The following is a 20,584-nucleotide window of genomic DNA, read 5'->3' as shown; positions in this document are numbered from 1 at the left end:
ATTTTTCAACTATGTCGGCATTTTCTTTTAAATAAGGGAGTTTCCACTGATAATTTAAGAAACGTGCAATATTGTAATATAACATTTTGTATTTGAGTTATTAGAAAGATGCATAATAGAAGTGTTTGTATATATGTAAATAAAACAATTCAATAAATCATTCAATGGGTGAACAGTTCATGAGTTCAGACTCCTGTCACACACTTCACATTTCCCATTCCACACACACTACACACACGTCTTATTAACTGCTTCTACCTGCCTGTGTGTGTGTGTGTGTGTGTGTGTGTGTGTGTGCATTTCAGATATTATGCTGAAACGTTTGTTGATCTCTCATTTATGTGAGTTCTTTAAGAAAAGAACATAGTAAAAATAAAATTAAAATAGGAAATGCATGTTTACATTTTAATGTCAATACACAGAGACATTGAGAATCAGCAGATGCAATGCAGCATCAGCAGAAATAGTGTTATTAGGCAAAACTACAGGTGCTGCTTTTTCTACTGAGTAAACTACTCATATTTTTTTCAAAAATATGCTAAAACAAATCTCAGGAGAAGAAGACAGTTAATAAGAAGACAGGTAAACCTATTAAATGCTATTATTGCAATTGTATTTTGCAAAGCATTAAAACAAAACATCAAGATTATTCACTCAGATTTACAGTTTTATTTACAGTTTTATTGGCACATATTTTACTGGTTAATGCTGGTTATCATACTTTTTTTTTACATCTTAAAGACAGTCCACAGATTTTTGCTTTGTCTGGGGGTTGAAAATATGATATTTGGCACAGTTAAACACTTTATCAAAGTATTTCAACATAACCACATATTCAATAGGTGACATGTTTGGCCAAGTCAACACAGTGTGTAAATCACAAATATGGATGGTGATATCACTAAAATGTCAGTGATAGTAATATAACCTAATGACAATAATCCAAAGGAGATGAAAAAAAAAAAAAGATGGCAGTTTTTTCCTAGGGGGGCAATTTTTGTAATTTGCTGTAGCTGCCTGGAACTCCCCATCCCTGTAGATAGATAGATATGCTTTAGTCTTGGAAATGAGAATTTCTTATAAGATATTGCTTTAATTAACCTAATAGGCTACAGAAAATAATGTGGATATAGACGATCTTATTGGATGCTATATGAAGGCAATAGCAAAGATTACCTAAATGTGCAAGGCGTGTTCCTTTGTGTGCTGCAGTGATTTCCCCTGTCTGTGTGTAATGGGGCTAAACTGAGTTAAATGTGGTTATTAAATGCCAGAAAGGCCATTGTTTGTTCCTTTGTTTTCTGTTCCCGTTTGCTCTTTTTTCTAGAGTTGCAGGTGATCTGGGAGAGTTGGAGTACCTACTAATCTTCAAGAAGAAGCCCTCACAGTTGGAGGAACATTGCATTTAAAATGTTTGCCTCCTTAGTCCCCTGTAATTAGACTTACCAACCTTTACTACATGTCGTTTGTGCAGATGTTTTGGTCATACACTGTTGCTGCTTCTCACTTTAGAATCAGAGAAAAAAAAACATTATTTCTATCACAGAAAGAACTAGAAAATTGTGATTAGTACACGCTACATGATGGACATTTTTTGTAGGTGTGTTCATTTAAAAGGAACATTTGGAAATGGAACATTAAAACAGTAATATCTAATATCACATTGGTATATGTAAGCCTGCCTGCCTGGTTACAATTTTTTTCTTGCAGTTTTCATCTGTAAACAAACATATAAATACATCAAATAAGGAAAATAAGAGGGCAGAGTATGCACAAATTTACACTGGCCTGTTGGACCACTGCTCCAGAGGTAGAAGTTGAATAAACCAGGTTAGAAGACAGGTGCTATGCACCAGACATTCAGTTTTTGCTAGACTACCCTTTTTCTTTTGATTTTGGTTTTTAGCTATACAGTATTACACACTGTGATAAGGGTTTTGTTGTTGTTTTGTTTTGTTAATTTATTTTCTTTGCTGCCTTCACAGTTCTTTTTGCCTTAGGCTTGCCTTCTACAGCATTTTTATTGTGTTTTAGGGCTGTAGGGAAGACCACCACTGTCAAGTCCAAGACCAGGACTATTTGAGATTGGGTCAGCACCAAGTCTTAAAGGGGTCAAGGCCAAGTCAAGAGTGAGCCCAATGAAAGCAAGACCGAGTCAAGATCAACACCGAAAACCATCAAATTTCAAGCCTTCATTTCAATTAGTTGGCTTTATTTCTGCATTGGAGCCAATGATTAGGTTGTTGTTCTCTTACTTCTTAGCAAACTTTGCACATTCAAAAAAAAAAGACAACATGAACATTATTTTTTTACAAACTCTTGCATGAGACCAAGACAGTGTTAGTGAGACCAATGCCCAAAACTGATACAAATTCAAGTACAAATAACAATAAATCTGAGAAAAGTCTGAGTCAATAAAAAAAAAGAAGGGAAAAAAAACATCTTGTGACCAGACTCGAGTCTCTACAGCCCTACTTGGCTGGTTGTATTTGTTCCAATGCATTGTATCTCTGTAATTGTTGTTTGTAGTAGATGATTGTTAGAATAAAGACTCGCCCAATACTGTATCTGAAACACACAACATCACACTATTTTTGTTAGTCTCCCTGCCTGTAGCGATCATCCAGAGATGTAACATGTATGTAGGTGGATTGGTGACTTCAAATTGGTGCATGGTGCCCTGTGCCCTTGTGCCTGGATGCACCATGACTCTGTCCAGTATAGAGCAGTTACTGAATGAATAAATGAATAAATGTTTGGACTACTGCATGTCCATGATAGACATTAGGTGTGATTATACCTCGCATATAACCCCCATCAGGAACTCTATCACAATCAGACTGTGTATATGAAGCACAAAGCCTAAAACACATTCAGTGCAAATGCAGGGTACATTCGATGCTGCTGCAGCAGTACAACAATAAGTCTTTTTTTATTGATATTGACATTTGACATTAATGTTGATATTAACATTCATGCAGTCATTTAAGCCTTACAGTAAATCTAGCTACTTACACTATTCTGGGTTTAAATCATGTGTAAACATAGTCAATATCTGTTATCATCCAAGTTATGCGACCATCCCAATATTCAACCCAGACCTACAATACGTATGTGCTTCTGTATGTGCTAGGTTGTGGAGATGATCCTATAATACTATTAAGATGTGAATATCCCAAAACAAAACCATCTAATATCATACAATTCCCTATAGCTAGGTAAAGTTAAAGAATATCCCTTTGCAAAGCTATTAATTAAGCTAGCTAGCAAAGGCAAGATACACCTTGTTTGGATGTGATCCAACAATTTAACTTGCTTTTACCACAGTTAATGTGGTACATCTAGCTTTCCGAGTCTAATGACAACAATATTACTATTAGGCATACTATGATTTGGTAGTAGCCCAACCCTTTCTTCAAAGGTGAAGCATCACAACTAGGAGTAAATCTGGCGGAAATAAAATTAATTTCACAAACTTCTAATTTCATAAACTGTAATGAAGTCAGGTAATTACTTAGGGGACAACTGAACTGGCTGAATTCATTTATATACTAATTTTTATACAACCAAATGTAAGTGATTGCATGGTAATTATACTTTTTAAATTATATCTTTTTTTACCCTGAATTATTTAGTCAGGCTTTAAAAGACTATGGCCTCTCTGATAATGTCACACTAATCAGCAAGAAGTGTTTCATGACAGATAGCAGCTCAAACACAGCTCTGCTAATTGTGTGTTCATTTTCATATAGGAAATTGTTCCACAGCTAGGCTGTCCCATTTCACATGTTGTCCCCAACTTATCTGACTTCACACTTTACACTGAACAAAACCAAATAAAAAAAATGTATGAAATAAGTTTGTAAGTGTATGAATGGGTGTGTGAATGTGATGCGATGGATTAGTACCCTGTCCAGGGTGTACCCCGCATTGTACCCGATGCTCCCTGGGATAGGCTCCAGGTTCCCCGTGACTCTGTAGGATAAGTGGTATAGAAGATGGATGGATGGATGGATGGATAAATAGACCACTCTAATGGTCTATTTTTATTTCTATATATTGACTTTGCCTCAAGGAAGGCCTTGAGGGTTTTTTCGTATAGATTTTTTTCTGTATCTGTAATAAAATATTTTCACTTTGTATTTGAGAAAGTGTGGGGGTTGTCTGTTTTTCTTAGGGCTGTCATTACATCTCTCATATCATGGCAGAATTTATAACTGCTTTGTGCTGTTTCTTCTGGATAATGGTAGCATGAATGCATCCCTCAAGTTAGCAGTAGAACCTCTCCATGGCTCTATTTGCAACCAGAAGAAACAACAGTAATGCAATCCTTAATGCTTTGTTATTCCTGAATTGGTACAAGAGAGCTGAAATGAAAAGAATAACAGTGTCAGGAGAAGTTTTGGAGACAGTTAAAGATAAAACTGGCCAATTAACGTAACAGACTAAAAGCATGTTTTAATGTTTTTTTATGTAGTTATAGGTGGCGGGTTCAAATTGAATTACTGTGGTGTTCATTTCTGTTCTTACTATCTGAAAATGACATTCAGCCGACACACATGACATGCTGAGAAAATAGAGAAGGCCTTATTGTCCTTGACAGCCAGGGCAAATCACAGATATTGTGTGGTTTGTGCTTCACCTAGGTGGATCTTGTGTGCAATATGATATCAGCCTGGCTCACTTGTTCATTAAAACACAGAGACAAAGATAGGTCTTACATTTCTCGCAAACTAAATCATAAACTTCATACATATTAAGTTAACAAAAACCTGTCTAACCCACACCCCAAACCTTAACTGCTTTTAACGTTTCATACCTTTTCAGTCATAATAATTCTTAGAAATTTGTGATTTGAGACCATTTTACCATGGCAAGTTTTCTGCTTTTGTGCTAATTCATCTAGCCCTTATCCATAATTTACTGAAGGGTTGGTGTGCACACAAACACACTGAAACTACTTAAAAATTATTCATTAAAATATAAGTCTTTCCTGAAAGCCTCTATACGTAACACATTACCTACAGCATTGTTTAATGAGGCAGCTGCCCCAGTCATTAGTCATAGTGTACTTCATGAATCAATTCATAGATCATCTTTTTTAATTACTTCTGTCCTGTGGGTTTTTTGTTTGCTTTTTTGTATACAAGCTCTTTTTAAAAAATCTATGTAAGAAATTTGGTTACATAAATATTAAAAAAGACACCAAACTCATCAGATTTAAAAAATTACACAACAGATGTTGTGTACAACTTTGCATATTGTATATGCAATAATGTAGCTTAGCCTGTGCATTTGTAATCTACACATGTGATGTCTATATTGGGAATACTGTGTATTATGGTGGGAATACACCTTATATAGGATGCAGTGCACACACTCATTCACACACTCATTCACACCTAGGGCCAATTTATCTTACAGGCATGTTTTTAGGAGCTGAAAGGAAACCAAAAAAAGCATGCACAGAAACTCCACACTGAGAGTAATCCAAGTTCCAGGGACCCTGGACCCTGTGAGACAGCAAAACTACCCACTACATTACCACACTGCTATGTGCAATTATGTTTCAGTTTATAGATAAGTCATTCTTTTAATTCTAGCATTATAGTATTTTTGTATAATTTGTACTATAATAAACTGACAGAAATATCCCATTTTATACAGTTATGACTCAGATGTTACAGCTTTACCAAAGGTTACACAGAACTGTTTGAATGTTGCTAAATGGTGCTTTTTCCGAGTGTATGAAATTGTTTAGCATTGGGAGACCCAGTCCAATTCAATTTACTTACTATTATCAGACTAGACATTTATTAGTCATATTCTGTATGGGTTACCAAATGCATACATATTGGTTTTAAAAGATTAAAAAGCAAAGAGAATGTTTACTTAATTTTGTTGTACAGCTACTGATTCTGAAATATGCTGGTAATGCTGGTACCTGTAAAAATGTACTAAAAGCAAAACCGTTTTGATTTTCAAATTTAGAAACTAGACAATTAATACTTAAAATTTATAGTACATCATACATAGATGATGTGATAATGATGACTGAGAGATTACTGGGAGACACATTATCGACAGGATTCAAGTTAATTAACTGCTGCTTTTAATTACTGTAGGCTAGTTTCTTATTTGGCAAGCATCAATCCACTTTTATGTTTTTTTTTTCCTGTCAGTGTTTCTCTAGACTTAGGGATTCTGTAAAGGTTAGAGAACATGCAGGTTTTGAAGATGTAGCTTCGTAATCCCATGAGTATGACTGCAGGGGCTCTATTCTGCTGTTTTTCCATGCAGCTCTTTTTTTTAACTTAATTGCAATCAGGCTATCAAAGAAAGTCCCAGCATGGAGGATGGCATTCAGTGCAGAGAGAAGCACATAGACACTCAAAAAGAGCATACTTTTCAATTATATCCACAATCTTACTGATCCTGAAATGTTCACTGGTCTGTAATTACTCTGAACGAGACGACACCCTGAGCAAGATCTAGCGAGAACAAAAATCTGTGAGCTGACAATCAGAGAACATTTGCTCACTGTTTCACATGGTGCTTGTCTTACATCAATAGACATCTTCCCCAATGAGTCAAGCTTTGTCATCTAAAGCAGCAGCCCTTGTCAGAGCTATAAAGGAAGCGTACAAAAATGTTTAGGCTAGCATGTGCTGAGCTCAGGGGTTTACCCATTACACCAGCATCCTACTTTTGAAATGTTGCAGAAAACAAACAAGATGAATTATTATCCTTCAAATAAAGTCATTTTAGTGCATTGTATAGTGGGCCTGCCAGAGTTGATGCAGGACTAGCAGAAGATTTGCCAGTGTTAGATACTTTATTCTATACAAACCAAAAATCTCAAGCCTCATCCTGCATCAGTATTCTTCTCCTTGCCAGAGGAGTGCAGTCAGGAATTTTTGGTAAAAAAAATGTAGGCAAGATATCTCTGAACCCAAGATAAACAGAACATGAGCCGTGTTGAGCACACCCTGTCCTGAAAGTGGTTGTGTAGTATTATTTCTTTTTAAAGGGTTTTCTACTAATGAAAACTACAGGTTTTGCTAAACTGAAAAATGTTTGTCTTTTGCTTATACCACAGCGCTGTGGAATTCTCGATTCTGATTGGCTGACGGATGTTCTGAGGTGTGCAATTATTTTTCAGTAAATGCACAGTTAAAGTAGTTCCAGTCAGGTCTTGACTGCATTACAGTTCCATATCACTTCGCCAAGTTAACTGAAATAATGGAAATGTAAGCCTGCTGTCCACCACAGCACACAGAGCTACAGAAACAACAAACAAAATGACAGAATGTTTTTATTTTCCAGGAATATTTAAGGAATAATTGATGAAAGGGTGTTGAATTATTAGAAAAATAATGCTCACTCGAGGTGGTAATGTGGCCAGGAGGCGAAGCGGAGGCTTGAGCCATTGATATGCAGTTATTGGAGAGAGAGAGAATAAGAAAAATGAGAGAGCATGAGAGAGCGTGTGGGATTGCAGTAATAAGACAGAAAAGCCGGTGAACATCTATCAATATTTATTTAATTATTCATTGTATTTTCTGCAGTAATAAAAAATGAGAAACCCTGTGAACAATAAGGCCTATCAATATTATTTATTTATTTGTCCTATTTTTATATTATCAGTATGAAATGGAGAAAAAAAACTGTGAACACTCTCTCTCTCTCTCTCTCTCTCTCTCTCTCTCTCCAATAACTGCATATCAATGGCTTAAGCCTCCATTATTAGCTCTAAAATGACTGTTTGGAATTAGCAACGGAGGCTTGAGATGGGATGTGTAATAAATTAGTTCCACACACAATAGTGTTTTAAGGACAAAAACCTGACAAATGTCTTGAAATAAAACATATGAACAATGTCTTGAGATGTGGTAACTGTGGTGTAAGTGAAATAATTGACTCCAGTCTGTTGAATTATTACAAAATAAAAATAGTGCAATATTTTCTAATAATTCAACAGCCTGACGTCAATTATTCCTTACATATACACTGGATATAAAAAGTATAAACGCCCCTGTTAAAATTTTATTTTTTATCTAAAACTAAATCAAGATAAATAATGTCATATCTTTTCCCTCCTTTAATTAGACATGACAAATAACAAAATTCAAGTGAAAGACAAATAGAAAGAAAAGAAAAAGAAAAAAAAATACATTAACCTGGTTGCATAACTGTGCATATTCCTGAACAAATACTTTGTTAAAGCATCTTTTTTTTTTTTCTTGTAATACAACACTCAGACTATTTTGGTAAGAGTCTACAAACATAGCACACCTTAATTTGCCAATTTTATTCCATTCTTCATTGTAAAAATGCTCCAGATCTATCAAACTGTGAGAGGATCTCCTGTGCACAGCACTCTTCAAGTCTTTCTACCGTTTTCAGTAGAATTTAGATATGGGGTCTGACTGGGCCATTCCAAAATGTCATTTGTTGTCTTTGTTGACTTGAATTTGGGATTTGGGTCATTGCCATGCTGGAATGTGAACATTCTCTTACTCTTTAGCTGTCTAACAGAGGCCTGAGATTTTTTTTTTCTCAAAATAGATGACCCAGCTGAAGAGAAGCAGCCCAGAGCATGATGTTGCCACCGCCATGCTTCATTATGGGTATGGTGTTCTTTGATTGACAAGGTATCTTCTTTAGCAGCAAACATATCTTTCAGAATTAAGCCCAAAAAGTCCTAACATATTTTGTCACATAGTTTGGGGTGATTGTATGTATGTTTTCACAAAATTTAGGTGGGTTTTGTTTCATGAGAAAGGGTTTCCGTCTAGCCACCCTACACCCTAGCCCAGATATAGGCCAGAGACATAGCCCAGGCAGAATTTGCTAGATATTCCAGCAGCACTTTTAATGTTGCCGTATGTCTCTTGGCAGTCTCCCTGATAAGGTGTTGTCTTGTCTTTCATCACTTTGGAGGCATTTCCTGTTCTTGGTAATGTCACTGTGGTTCCCCCATTTTCTTGGTAATGTCACTGAGGTTCCATGGTACATCTAATGTTTTGGAAATTCTTCTGTACCCTTCCCTAGATTGATAGCGTTCCACAACGAGACCCGTGCATGCTGTGTCAGCTCTTTGCAGACCATGGATTCATTTGAATTAGAATTAGAATCACTTGAATTCTATTGTTGCTCTTAAAGGTGGAAAAAAGATTTGACATGATTTCTCTTGGTTTCATTTTTTTACATCACAACATTCTGCAGTTCAACCAGTAAGTCTGGTTACATCCAAAAGTGAAAAGGATGAGTTCCACTGAAAGACACCCTACCAAGCTCTACATTTATAACCATATCTACTTATGGAAAAACAACATTACTGACAAATTTCATAGTATTATAAGTTTATAATGGAGAATGAGTTATTACTTTAATTATTAGCATCATTCACATCAGTCTTTCTCTCTCATCACCTGAGGTTAAAGTCACTAAACTTGAGCTTCATTACCATCTTTTCACTGTTCATGCTAACATTGGTGGGGAAGTAATAACTGATGAATTCAGACAGTTCTGTTTGCTGAATTTCTTTGTTAAACTGGCTTCTTACCCAACATGATCATTGCAGGCAGATGACAAGCAAAGCTAAGAAAGAGTAAATAAAAGCATCTTCATTTCGTTTTGGTAAAAAGATTTGTTTTCTTAAAGTACAGATATCAAAGTTAAAAAAAAAAAAAAATTGGTCAGCTTTGACTTTTTGTTAATACTGCCACAGAAATGTGTTCGTTGATCTTGTGACATTTTATTACATAACAGTGTTTGTACATTTTTGTAAAGGTCATGTAAAGGTCATTACTATATTAAAATTTAAAAGTAAATATAATCTTCTAAATAAAGTGTTGTTTTGTATACATATTAATGTATACATTGGTTGTTCATAGATGGTGAAATTGGTTCAGTTTGAAAAGTGCTTTAGTTTAAAAAGGTAAATATACATTTGAAATGTCCATTTGATGAATGTCCATATAATGAAATAGCCTCTTGAATTGATCCTTTATACTAGTTAAGTGTTAAAGATAGGCATTAAATTGTTTGAGAAATTGAAGGCAGTTGGATTTCCCAGAATGTTTGCCAAGAGGGCTACATTATCCTGGCTCTTTTGGCCGGATCTGCACTACTCTACACTCTTCTGAAACCTAATTTAGGCTTTTCATTTGGCCCACATCCTTCTCACAGTCAAGTAAGATGAGCTAGAAAGTTTAATGACATTATTAACATCAGAATGAAAACTGGATCCATGAGCAGCACTAATTAATGTCACTGAGGGTTTGAGCACTTTTACCTCTCTCCAATCCAACACATTCTTTACAAGAAGAGTCATAAGTAGTAGATTAATTCAGTGGACTCTCATCTAATCCTTCATTTCTTTGTTTTCCCATTCCTCTAGTTCTCCATTGCTTTTTGGACTAACACTTCCTAGGAAAGAAAAAAAAAATGATGGGATGAACAGCTTGGTCTGTTCAGACTGGATTTAATGGAACTTTGAAAGCAAGTGTGGGCTGCTTCCAGGGAGACTCTGAGGAGAAAAAGCTGTGCTAAAGTCACTATGGCTGCAGATGTTACAATTATCAAAAGGAGAATAATATACAACTGCTGCCACATTTCCCTGCCTAACAGAGAGACTTCCTGCTCTATTGCTAGACCAAATGCTACAGCCCTTAGCAATTTTGTGTGTTTGCATGTGTGAATGTGTGTGAACATGTGTGTGCATATAGTATGGGCATTTTAGGGTATTGTGTGTAAGAGAGAAAGAAACAAAGAAAAAATTTGAAAGACAGAGTGTGCTTTCCAGATGGTGCTTAGAAACAAAACTAATTTCCCTTAATCACAGTTTTGGCCTCAGGACTTTCGGCAAATGTTACACTCTGCTCCTTCATGGGTGTGTTTTTTGTTGTCTGTTTGTTCCATGTTCGACAATCCAGATGCATGTATCACTTCAACTGTTTTAACTTCCTTTCTCTGCCATATACTGGTACCTGCTACATCATTGTTCAGCTGACAAAGAGACTGTCAGGATGGAAAGTGTTGCCAGCTTGCTCACTCTAGCTTTGTTTTTATCCCACTTGTATTTCAAGCCTTAAACCTTGATTCTCTTATCATTTGGCTTATTGACTAGTTATTACAAAACCCTGGGGTTAGAATGTTTTGCTTGATATTCATGTACAGTATTTGAGTCTGTTTGTATATGTTTGTATATGTTTATCATAAAGGATAGTTGGTATTTTGTTTGTTGTTGCAAATGAATAGTTTGTTAAATAGGTAGATTTAAATAGGTGAGCTCCCAAGTGGTACAAGAGTAAAGCGGTCACCCTATCATCAGGAGATCATGACGATGCCACAGCCATCAGTGGCAGGAAGTCCAAGAGAGCAAAATTGGCCATGCTGTCTGGGTGGGAGGGATGTTTTTATTTTCTCCCTGTCAATCAGAGAAACACTGGCCAATTGTGGCCATCTGTGAGTTCATGAATGCGGAAGATGGCTGTTAATGCATTCCTCCAAGTGTGTACAGCTGCACTGTAATGTGGCAGTATGAAAAGGTGCATTGGCCTATATCATGTGGCTCAGCGAAACCATGTGCTAGACTTCCTAGTTGGAAGTCATGTGATAGTGGAGAGCTGGTTAGTGGGTGGGAATTGCCAAATTACCAAATTGGGAGAAAATGGGGTAAAAACTAATATGAAGTATGGGGAAAACTTTAAATGCAGAGTCCATTCATGTTCACTCACTCAGTTTCAGTAACTGCTTTATCCTGGACAGGTCATAGTGTAACCAGAGCCCATCCCTGGAACACACCCTGGATATGACTCTAGGGGTTCCTGTTAATATTCAACCTGCTAATTCACACACACACACACACACACACACACACACACACACACACACACACAAATACACTATCTCTCTCTCTCTCTCTCCCTCCCTCTCTCTCTCTCCCTCTCTCACTCTTGCTTACATGCTAGTAACACTGTGAACTGTGGACTGGGCAATAACAACTAAACCAGAACCATTCCAGAAACATTCTTGTTCTATTTTACAGGATGTGCTTTCAGTTTTTCTGAATAGTCATGAATACTGCACTGGTTACAGCATCCCCACTCTTTAAACATACTCAACCCATTTGATGAACAGATAATGGACATTTCAAGCACTAATTAATAGGTATTCCTGGGTTGTCTCTTCCTCTCACATGCTAAATGTAAGTCTATCCACAATTATGTATTTGTACAGATTTAATTTTTAAAAATAAAAGTTATTTTATAAAATACATTTTCAACATGTCTCAAATAATGTACAGTTTACCGAGGCAGTTAAGTTCTGAAGGTTCTAATACATGATCTTAATGTTCTCGTGCAAGGGTGTAAATCCCAGCAGTAATTTAAAATAACATGACAAACTTTCTAGTTTATTTTTATTCTCTAGGGGAAGTACCAGTGGAACATTATGGTGTATTGCAACATAAGAAACATTTTGTTCAAATGAATGAGCAAACTAGATGTACTAGATGTACTATAACACTATATCACCACATGCTTTACTTATGACTACTAGACTTTTTGGAGTTAACTGCATGGATCCAGTGAATTAAGAAAATCATTTCAATTCAGGTGGAAGAAAATAGTATCACAATGACATGTGGATATGTGGAGAAATTCACTCAGGCTATAAAAGCACATGAACATACTTAGGTTAAGGTTAGAAAATGTTTTTGGGTGGCCATAGCTTTTGTAATAACTTATTATGCATCAAATTTTATTGAATGAAAATTCTGCTTTAAATGTTATTTGGGTATCATTGCAAGCAGCCTTTCAGCCCAAGATCTGAATTAGATAATCTATAATTGAACTGAATGAATTTAAATCAAATTAACCCTAATCCTGCTAGCTACAAATAGTACATTTATTACATGACTCAGAAAAGTTAAGTGAGTTTTATTGTTTCTGGGATTTTTTTTTTTTTAACCTGTTCCAATTTCAGATGGTATTTCAAAAGTACACTTTGTTTTTTCATTTCTCAAAGTCATTGTGTATCCTTGAACTCTTCAGTAATCCCTCTGGTCTCTTTCTCAAGTTGCCATATTAGCTTCCAAAGTCTTGTTTTGGTTAAACTGCTGTTACTGTCTATAGTTAGTTATTATCACACAAAGCTACACATAGACACATGGTCGGTTTACACACACATCCAAACTCATTAAATGCCACTTGTCATTTGACTTAAATATCACTCTTCTTAATGTCCCAGAGACAATAAAAATGGGGCTGTAAATTGCCAGAAGGAAGAGAAAGTTCAGACATAAAAATGCAAATGCCGCAGATTTACTTCTATAATATCTCACTGGTCTTTACCAGAGTATCATCAAGAGAACATATATGTACTATGATTAAAATGAAGCCATATTCATCAGTGACCATATGCAGCAGCTGTAAGGCTGTATATCCATAGCAGAACTCGGGGTACATTATTAGCCAAAATTCCTAAACATAGTCTAGCTTTAGCTGTAGATTTCGTTCCTAACACCCACTCCTTCACATCACTATGAGCTATCTCTTCTCTCATAAGTCTTCATTAAGAGCCTCTTGCTGGATCATGGAATCAGAGCAACTGCCAAGACCATGTCCCAGGGACAATTAGCTCATATTGTACAATAACATAATGTTCCGTGTAGCTCAGAGGCAAAAGCACATGTAATGCCGAGGCTAAAGATAATGCCAGAGCACAGCAAATGAAAAAAGCATCCATTGTTCTGGTGAGTTGAAAGTGAAACCACTTTTACTTGGCAGAATGACAGACCCTTGTCCCAGCCACTGCACACATGATTTATCAAGTATGCCAATTCCAAACTTTAATTAAATAAGTATTTCATTATTGTTGCATCAAATACCTCGTAATTGTTTTGAACACATTCTTTATTTGGTACCGATATACCAAGTAGTTGTATTTTTAAGGCCCATACAAACAGTGGAAATGCCAAGAAACAATTTTATCCCTGAGGAAGTAGAGCAGACTTCAGTCGATCAGTTTAGTCTTCTGCAGCACAAGAGACCTTTTCAAGAGAGACCATTTTTAAGTCTAATTAAAGTTGATCTCCATAACATCAGCAAAACAACAGCCAGTACTGTATGTGTAGAGTAGTGTATTATAGCTTTTCCTTTAATGATATACCATTTGTCATGCCACATTTAAATACAAATCATAAATGAAACATATATAGACTTGTGTTGTTATAATTGAGCAGGTAGTGTTGGTTCCTCACAGCTCCAGAACCTGATGTTTGATCTTTATACCAGGTTATTTCTCACCACCTTCTAAAATTATGTCAGTGGATTGGCTACTCTAAGTTGGCCAAAGTTGTGTGAGTATGCGTGTGTAATGCCCTGTGATGGACTGGCATTATGTCCAGGGTATATTCCTGCCTTCGGCCAAGTGTTCCAGGAATAGGTTTTATATCCATCACTACGTTGACCAGGTAACAACAGTTACTATCGTTAAGATAAACAAGATAAACACTTTCTCAACCCATTAGTTAGAATATATATATGGTCCAAGTGAAACGATTCATTTTCTTCAGAGAACTCCACTACCTAGAGAAAAGCAAACAAGCAGCTGTTTATTGTGGGTTTTTCAACACAGTCTCATGATTTCAAGTTTATAACAATTTGTATGTATGAAAACTTATCTAGGTTATGGTTTTGTCATTAGGTTACATTTTCCTTACTATTTGATTTGCATGAAATTACATAAAATCCAACCACACCACCCTCATTAGAATTTTGTGAATCCGACCCCCCCCCCCCAACAATCCCCCTTACAAGCAAAAAACCCTGCATATATTACAGTATTATTTTACCAACCTATACCGATACTATTAAAGAGCATGAAAAAAGAAGAGAAAGAGAGAGCCAAAGGTCAAGATAACAGTGCATTCTGTAAATCTGTCATGCACAGTGGTATATGAGGAGGGAAAACCCTCTTCATGACTATACAAAGCCAATAGTCATCCGAGATGGATGGATGCTAACAAGGAAACAATGCAAATGAAATCTGCAATCTGCTGGCAAGCTGAGGCAACCCTCTGATTCTGTCACCTTTTACCGCATGGCAAGTCACTGCTTCTGCCAAGTACTGTACACACTTGCAGAGGCGTGGGTAGGACAGGTCACATGAGAGTCATGCAGAGATAAACAGCATGGTCTAGAAACCCCGACAAGACTAAACAAGTGGTGTGTCGACATATGATCTGCTCTGGAGATTAATGGCGTATTTAGACCAGTAGTGCATTTCAATCCTCAGCTATATCAGTGTTTCACGTCTTTCTTTTGCAGATAAATTCCTATGTCCTAGATGGGTTTTATTAAGGACACACTTGGATAATGTTGGTTTTTTTTTTTTTTTGTAACAGGTGTACAGAAGGGTTTGCTTTGCACTAAATCTGATTTTTGTGTTTGCTGATCAGGCAGCTGTGTGAACGTGTGAGGCTGTTTGCGCAGTAAAATCACTGCCTCTGCACTGCTGTGTGACAGGCTGGTTATGATGCAGATTCTAGGTGAGAAGAAAGAAGCTGTCAGGTGTGGGCAACTGCATCCAACAGAGCCCCAGTACCTAATGACGGCTACTTTAATGAGAGCTGATACATGATGAATGTGGCCATATGGTCAGACAGCCTGCATGAGCCAGGAGCACACTTATCTTTTAGCATTCGCCAAGGTAAGGGAACGATACAGCTCTAAAGTAACTGGAACAGCAGGGAGAGGATGTGACCTTCAGCCACCCAGTGGAGGCTCACTGTTCTGCCTGTAGTTCACAAAGGTCTGACTGCTCTAAATGAACTCTTAATGTTCATCTGCTTGTTTAAATGAGATATTAGTGCTGACTCCAGCGTAACCTGTAACTCATTGGTTGATGGTTAATTGCCTATCATTTTGCTCTTTTCCAAAACAGTAGGTTTGATGCATTTCACATTTCAAAATGTCAGAATAATGAGGAGTACTTTATGAAATGATATCATTTTCTATTTATCACACAATTTGAACTTTATGTAGTCATTTGTACAGAAGCCATCTATATGTATATTAGGATTGGATTAAGTTAAAAATTGACCTGACGTCTTTACTCTCACTTTCTTGGAACACTGAGTATTGAGGTACTCAATACTGCAGGTCAGTTTATCACAGAAATAAATATACTAAGCAAAAAAAGAAACATATTCTTACATTCAACTGTTTCTATTTCCGGCAAATTTCTTAACAAGTGTAAATATTTGTATTAACATAAAAAGATTCAACAACTGAGACATAAACTGAACAAGTTTCACAGACATTAGACGAACAGAAATGGAATAATGAGTCCCTGAACAAAGGGGGGGTCAATATAAAAAGTAACAGTCAGTATGTGGTGTGTCTGGCCACCAGCTGCTTTAAGTACTACAGAGCATCTCATCCTCATGGACTGCACCAGATTTGTCAGTTCTTGCTGTGAGATGTTACTCCACTCTTCCACCAAGGCATTTGCAAGTTCTCAATCACGTCAGGAGGGACACATGTTTTTTTCCACTGCAAGGACAATCAGCTGTCCTTCCTGTCTCCCTGTAGCACTATCTTAGGCGTCTTACATTACAGACATTGCAGTTTATTGCTCTGGCCACATCTGCACTCCTCATGCCTCCCTGCAGCAGGTCTATGGCATGTTCACGCAGGTGAGCAGGAACCCTAGACATCTTTCTTCTGGTGTTTTTCAGAGTCAGTAGAAAGGTCTCTTTAGTGTCCTAAGTTATTGTAACTGTGACCTTAATTGCCTACCACCTGTAAACTGTTAGTGTCTTAAGGACTGTTCCACAGGTTCATGTGCAAAAATTGTTTATGGTTCATTGAACAAGCATGAAAAACATTGTTTAAACCCTTTCCAATAAAGATCTGTAAAGCTTATTTGGATTTTACAAAATTATCTTTAAAATACAGTCTCCTGAAAAAGGGACGTTTCTTTTTTTGCTGAGTATACATTACACACTTCACCATGACGCATTATAGCAGAGCACCCTCTTGAGAACATACAGTAATGTAAAGTTCAAAAGTTTAAAGTTAAATGGTTTGAAAATTGTATCTCAAAATATTTCAGAATTATCTAATGTCCCGTGCTTCAGAACTCCATCTGCACATATTAATCCACAGTATTTTCATTGGACAGGTTTTTACTTCTGCACTTTACCAATCTGGAATGAGTGCTCTTCATTAAAAGAGCAATTTGTTCACTCAGCCACGGGTGACCAAAGGAGCATGGCGACTGTTAGTCTGGTCAAGCTTTTACATTTGTTTTTCATCCATTTTGTGATTGATTTGCAAATTACTGACCTGATGTAGTTACGCACCTAGCTGAACACATTTCATGCTTCTGTGCACCGATAGGACCATTGCATAGAAATGATAGAGAGATCATTCCATTCTACTGTGTGCAAACAGCATATGCTCATGGGTAAATTTTATGTTCATATCAAATTCTTTTTTCCACAGTCATACATTTATAATACAGTTCACACTGTGTATTAAGTAGAGAACGGAGGAACTTTTTACAAAGTGAGATACTGTGCAATCACATGTGGTTACACTAAAAACCTTCATATTTAACAGCATCCACAAGACTAACTGGCATTTCAATCAAATCAGGACTTCTCTCAATCATTTCTCTCTGCTGTTCTCAGACTTCCCCATAATTCTGTTCAGCCAGGCTTTATAACTTTCTCTACATATCTGTGTGCATGTGTAAGAGACAGAAAATGAGAGAGAGAGAGCGAGAGAGAGAGAGAGAGAGAGAGAGAGAGAGAGAGAGAGGAATGCAGAAAGTGAGAAAAAGAAGTGACAGAATGACAGGGTTATTCAGCTATATCAGAGTGGCTGAAGCCATATGCTGTCCCTGCTCGAATTTCCCCTGCTTGCCTATTCTGGTGCTCTGTGCTTGAGACACACACTAAGGGTATATGAGCGGTGCCACATTGTCTTCTCACACCAGATGTTATCATGCTGTATAATTGGCCTAGCAAAAACAAAGGAAGGGACTGGAATGCCCTGCCCACAATAGCAGTGCAAAGTTCTCCTTAGCCCGGCGACTCAGAAACAACTCCAACAGAAAACCAAATTAAAGCTTTTCCATACTTCCCGCAATCAAATGGGTCCATGAACTTTCCACATGAGAAGTGTATTCTGCCACTAGGTTGACTACCAATGTTTGAGCATGTTTGGGGTTATGGGGCACGGTCAAAAACTGTATCAAAAACTTCCTGAGACCCCAGAGAGCATCAATCCTTCAACTGTCGGAGACCTGTTCCTTATTTTAATGCAATAACCTTTCGATCAGTTTCCCATGAATTGGATTTCCTCGCCTCAAGTTTCTTGTTATTGTAAGAATTAGGATATTTACACAGCCATCCTGTGCAGACTCCACTGCTCGAGCCATTAAAAAATTTTGTGAAGAAACAAAGTAGGAGGCAAAAGGGGAAATGTGCCACTATATCCACTTAATCTTTATTTCACAAGAAAACATTTGGACTTGATATTTCTAAGGTCATGATCCACTGTACTTTCAAGACAACATTTTTATGCTTTCAATTCTTAAAGCATATGAACCCGACCATAATTAGGTGTCCTAATTCAGGTTTGCCCTAGTGAAATCAAAGACAAATACTCATTCCACTCAACACCCTGCACTGCCACATGTTGTAAATGTGAATGATATTTTAGATCTGTGTATGATCTATGGCAATGAGCCCTTTTATTGTTGCTGGACCTTAATAACTTCCAGTAGATGCTTAAAGTAGTGCTCTTTTATACAAGTTATGCATCACGCTTGTCATGTAATTCAGTTAAGTGCATATTTGCTATTGCATATCTCAGTGCAACAAATCTTTGTGTGCTTATATTCTGTTTATCTTTTTCATTTAGCATATCTGTATGGATAACTGTGGTTAAATGTGTGTTGGTTTTTGTGCTGGCTGTACTGTGCGGAACAGTTTCAAAGACACAAATTGACCCCCAAACTTGGTACTCCAGAATATCCAGTAGGTGTAAACATCAGTGGCAACACACTTCCATTACCGCTTAAAGTGCCTTAGTAAAAGCATCATCTCATAACAGGCATCTGAGATGTTAAAAACACTTACTGTCTTAATGATAACTGTAGATGATGAACCTTAAATGAACACTTATTTATGATGAAACTTGTTGGCCTAGAGCATACTGTGGATATTTATATCTCATAACACTTTACTAAACATTTAAACTGGGGTAACTGATGTGAGTAAGTAGACATACAAGTTATTCATTTGATACAGGTCCTCTAAAATCAAGTACTGCTAGCATACATATAAACACAGGTAGAGCACCAGCTGACTCGAATACAGTAGTTGTTGGAAAATGGCCTGTGTAAAAGCAGTTTAATTTAAGACTGATAAAAAATCAGTAATATTGAAAAACTCGGGGGGAGGGGCTGGGGGTGAGGGTTGGGGGGGGGGGCTGGGGGATACAAACTATCTTTTGTGTTAACACAAAGTGACTCTTGAGGTAACAGTAATTTAAAAAGTAAATCATTAGTAGTCTACTGAAGTAATTACTTTGTGGCCCCTTTTAAGGACAATTTCAAGATTGAATAATAAATCTTTAATACAACAATTTATGTGCAATATGCAGTTTAGTCAGCTACCTGCTATTTAATAAATGCATTCTTTTATAGACTGTGCAGGCACGTAGACAGAGAACACAATACAATTAGTATCTGCTTCAGGACAAAACAGCAAGATAGTATTTGCAGATCACTATACATAGAGTGTAGTATTTTTATATAGCCATTTGGAATCCTCTACAATGTGCAGGGTGTGCAAGGCAACACAAAATCAGTATGCACAGCTAAAACTTTTTTTAAACACATGACTGATCACATTACAGTTCATATGAATTTCTTATGCAAACTCTTATACTTATGCGTCAGTATAACACTAACCAGCTTTGTCGATCTCTAAAACCTCTTACCTACTGCAGAGATCCTCTCACAAAGAAAAACCTCAAACTACATGGGATCTTCAAGAAACGGTAACAGCATGTTTTCAAGGGATTTATATGGACAGGATGTGGTTAGCTTCAATTTAACCTGTTTCAGATTATAGATTCACCATAGAGAACCATAGTAGTGGACCCAGTTAAAATGATAGCCATCTTTGTGATATGGATTGCCTAAAACTGTTAGCTAAAATCCAAACCTAAGTCACTGAACCTAAAATCCTGCTTTGTGGTATACCACTGAACTCACACATAACGTAGTGGAATAATTGGGAACAACCACCAAACAGAAGCCATTGCTGGCCTTAAATTGTATCTAGCCTGCCTATATAGCCTATATAGCCTGGATATGTAATTAGTTTAGGATTGATGTAATTCACCACACCTTCTGAAACCTGCTAAGTAGCTACTGTAACTAGCAGAAAAAAATGGCTTAGGATTGCAGTAAGAAATGTAAAAGCTCACAAAATGCTGACAGAAAATAAGAGTTGTAGATAGCGAAAAAGGAACAGGCAATCACAAGGAAGCAT

Source organism: Ictalurus furcatus, chromosome 1 (genome assembly GCF_023375685.1).
Source record: "Ictalurus furcatus strain D&B chromosome 1, Billie_1.0, whole genome shotgun sequence".
NCBI classification, from domain to species: Eukaryota; Metazoa; Chordata; class Actinopteri; order Siluriformes; family Ictaluridae; genus Ictalurus; species Ictalurus furcatus.
Note: the sequence above shows the minus strand (reverse complement) of the source record.